This window comes from Drosophila persimilis, unplaced genomic scaffold, assembly GCF_003286085.1.
Source record: "Drosophila persimilis strain 14011-0111.01,24,50 unplaced genomic scaffold, DperRS2 tig00000000-arrow-pilon, whole genome shotgun sequence".
Lineage (NCBI taxonomy): Eukaryota > Metazoa > Arthropoda > Insecta > Diptera > Drosophilidae > Drosophila > Drosophila persimilis.
The window spans coordinates 16,021,907-16,025,649 of record NW_020825288.1 but is presented as its reverse complement, the minus strand read 5'-3'; the positions used below and the strand labels follow the sequence as shown (position 1 = coordinate 16,025,649).

The 3,743-nt window shown below is 39.6% G+C and overlaps 1 protein-coding gene across 1 annotated transcript in view; it reads right to left on the bottom strand.

The window, feature by feature from the left end:
* Positions 1–3,743, bottom strand: part of LOC6587622 (protein timeless homolog) — a 67,950-nt gene that overhangs the window by 33,079 nt on the left and 31,128 nt on the right. The gene's annotated exons all lie outside the window — the stretch shown is intronic.

Below are 3,743 nucleotides of genomic sequence, written 5' to 3'. Positions count from 1 at the left end.
AACAAAGTAAACCGAAAACCAGGAAACGCAATTCGAGTAACGTTAATATTTGCATTTAATTTGTCGGAAATCAAAGTGAAATGCGATAAAAAAAAAGCCACAATAACAGCAAAAACTAATTGCCAAATATTTGACGTACAGTTTGTAGCGTTGTTAGCCATACAAATATATATATAGTTATATGTATGCTTCAGATACGAGTATATATACAGATACAAAGAAATTACAAAAAATAAAGCATAAAGCCGAGCAAATAATTATTAAACAAATACTTCTATTTACAAAAACACACCAAATATTTAGTTTATACAAAATGACGTGGAGCATTTTAATTAAACAACGGGAGGAGCTTTCAGAAACAGAAACGATTGCAGAAATAAAATTGAACAACTGAAATACAAATAAGAGTTGCAAAAATAATTTCCCTGGGTATTTGTAAATATATATATGACCATATAAATGTGAAAATAAGATAAAAACAAGCCAAAAAACAAACAATATCTATGCGAAATCGGAATATCTGCCGGCGGAGCGGCTCTACAATATATTTATGTGTGGTATACACACAAGAGTACTTATAAATGTTAGTCTTAGTGCTGCCAAAATCGTAGCGTAAAGGGTTGATAAAGCAGAACTAAGCCATATGTGTGGAGAGATTAGCATTAGAATTAGGACTAAGACAAACAAATGTATTATGGATATAGCAAATATAAATAGCAATTAAAACTGTATGTAAAGACATGGTAAACATTTTATGAATTCTTCTCGAAACCAAAAACCATTTTAATGCAAACCGAAATCGAAACGGAAAAAATGTGAAAATAATAAAATTGAGAAATTTATTTCATTTGAAAGAGAAAACCCACAATGAATGGTTATTTTTCCTTCGGGCAGAGGATTAAAATAACTACGTATAATGGGGAAAATGGAGTAATTTCATAAATTTCATAATTTCATAAGGGGAAGGAGCTTACTTATAAATGTGCCGATAAAGGCAGGCTCGCATTCGGTTTAATATCGGACAAACATATAGACAAACAGTTCATTAGAGCACAACAAATGAAGTCGAGACCGAAGCCAGAAGGTCGTCGTCTGGCCACACGGATAATGGAGATCAAACCAAGCGATAAACATAAACGTTAAATTAGTGGCACATGCGACAGTTAAGCTAGGAGCAAATGTGACTGGCTAAATTATGCCAATACTCGCACACAACCCCCCATCTGTGAGGAAGGGGAAGGGGCTGGAGATGGGGAGCAGGAGACTTCCCGCGAAGGAGTCAAATGGTCAGGACTGGCCGAAACGGGGGAACGAAACATTTTTATTTCAAATCCAATTATTTCACATCGAAACTGCAATCAGATGATTGCGTTCAGCAACAGGAAGTGTTCACATATACATACATACATACTACGTAAATACGTGCGGGTGCATGTGTGTGTGTTGGTAAACCAACGACGCTGTGAAAATGGCCGACAAAATGAAAGTCAATTGGTTTTTCTTGTTTTGTTTTCGTTTTTTTTTGTTCATCTTCTCTGTCCTGTTGCCTTTTGTGGGTCTTTTGTTTCCTTTGGCATACATCGTTAGCTTGGGCATAGAAGGGTATGGGGTCCGGGGTCCGGGAAAGAGTCCAGTCCTGGCAGAGCCCGATCTGGGCCGGATGCTGAAACTGTCGCCGCATTGGGGAACCAAGCGGAACGAAGCGCACATGTCAAGAAATTGTTATGCGCCCTTGGACATTCGGTTGTATGGACGGGAATTAAATATTCAATATTGCAACGAGGCATACACAACATTCAATAACATCGAAATTCCTCCATCTGGCGGATGCCAGGGAAATGTTAACCGAAATGCGTGCGCAATAAAAAAATTAATGGTAAAATAATAAAAATATAACGAAATTCGCGTCCCCAGGATACTCGCATGCGGGGAAACACGTGCCGACAGTTCGATGAGGAAATGTCATTCGAGATTAATTTTTTGTTAAAAATTCCGGCGGGAGCAAAGGGTATGATTTCTAAAGGATTCCTATTAGCCGGATTAGCTTTGTCAGAACTTAATGCAACTGGATGTCCGGTCTTGACTGATGGAATTTCATCCACCAGTAGCAGTGGGCCATAAGGACTTTATCTCTGATTAACCCAAATAGGCAATGGCAAAAATTAAAGGAACGAGAGACCACTTTGCCATGATCTCATTCGCAGTTCCTTACTACGGTCCACCCCGATGATGCAGAGAAATGGAAGTGGAACCAAGGGAAATGGAATAATTGCCAGGGTGACCATTGAACTGTTAATTTTTATGCAATTTACTGGCCGGGCTGTCGAAACTGAAGTTAAAAATGTTCGTCCTTGCGTATGCAGCAGCTGGGAAAAACTTTATCTAATTGATTTCGGTGCTACAGTGCAGCCAAATGGCGCTCCATTAGCGCCAGTCAAGCAGAAAAAATAAAGGAAGCCAAACTTACGCTTTTTTCCCCTTCGATTTTTATAAATATGCAAAAATTCTGCGGGTTCTTTGTGCGGTTGCGAAGGGCAGGGCACCCACGCCAGAGATAGCCATACGCATTGGCCTCCCCTTTTGCTTTAAATTGCATTCATTTTTAATGCAGCGGTGCCAAAAAGCACTGGCACATTACGTATACGCAATGTAGTGCACTCTGGGGACACATTGCTTAATTTCAGCTCCAGCTCTCACCGTCCCGGCTTGCCCTCACGCAATGTGCGTGAAGGAGAGTCCTGGGAGCAGCAACCAGGGACCAGGGAGAGCCATGTGTGACACACGCAGGCACACAAATGTCAAATGTAAAAAAATACTTCGCATTATACAATATAGCTCGGGTTTTTATACTCTTCCTGAGGGTATCCACAACTTATTTGAAGTTTGCTCTCATATAATCTATAAATTGTAAGAAGGGGATACTACTATTCCTCGATGTAATAGCCGATATGGTACTTATGTTCAAATTATTCTACATGGTTTTCAATCTTGGATAAGAAAGATTTGTTCTAAGCATTTGAACATCAAAGGAATCATTTTATCAATATAGAACTACTATTAGTTTCATTGAAGATTGATCATTACATAGTTTCATTGCTTTCCAAACTAAAAATATATTAAAATGGTTTTATTTATGTTCGATGTTAAAATCTGGCATATTTAAACTTCAATTTGGAGCAGAAATGCTGGTGGTAAGATAAGGGTATTATAATTCAGTCTTTCGATCTAGTTTTTCGACACATTTGCAAGTATAAAGGGAGGGAAACAGGGGACAAAAACGGATGGCCGGCACTGTGTGCGTTGGGTTGGGGCGGTAACGATTTCATTTCATGGTTTTGCACTCGTTATGACTTTTGCCTTGCGCTCCCTCGGTCCCTCATTCACTCTCTGTCACACTCCCTCGTCTCGTCTTTCTGTGGGCTCTCTATCTAGTCTCCTCGCTTTGCTTGGCTTTTATTGTCGCTCAGCTGCGAGAGGGGGTCCCCAAAGTATGCAACGTTTTATGTTTACTAGAGGTAAAATTCCGCTCGAAGCACACACGGGCGAACTCATATCCAACACACACACACTCGCACACACACACAAACACTATGACAACTTTTATTTAAACAGCGTTCTAAAGTCCCAGTCCCAGAGTTCTCAGTGCGCTCTTGTTTCCGTTTTTCAATTTAAAGTTTAATTTTTCGGTTATTTTTTCACATTACATATTTTGAATGTCATTGCCGCCAACTGTGGCCGGCCGC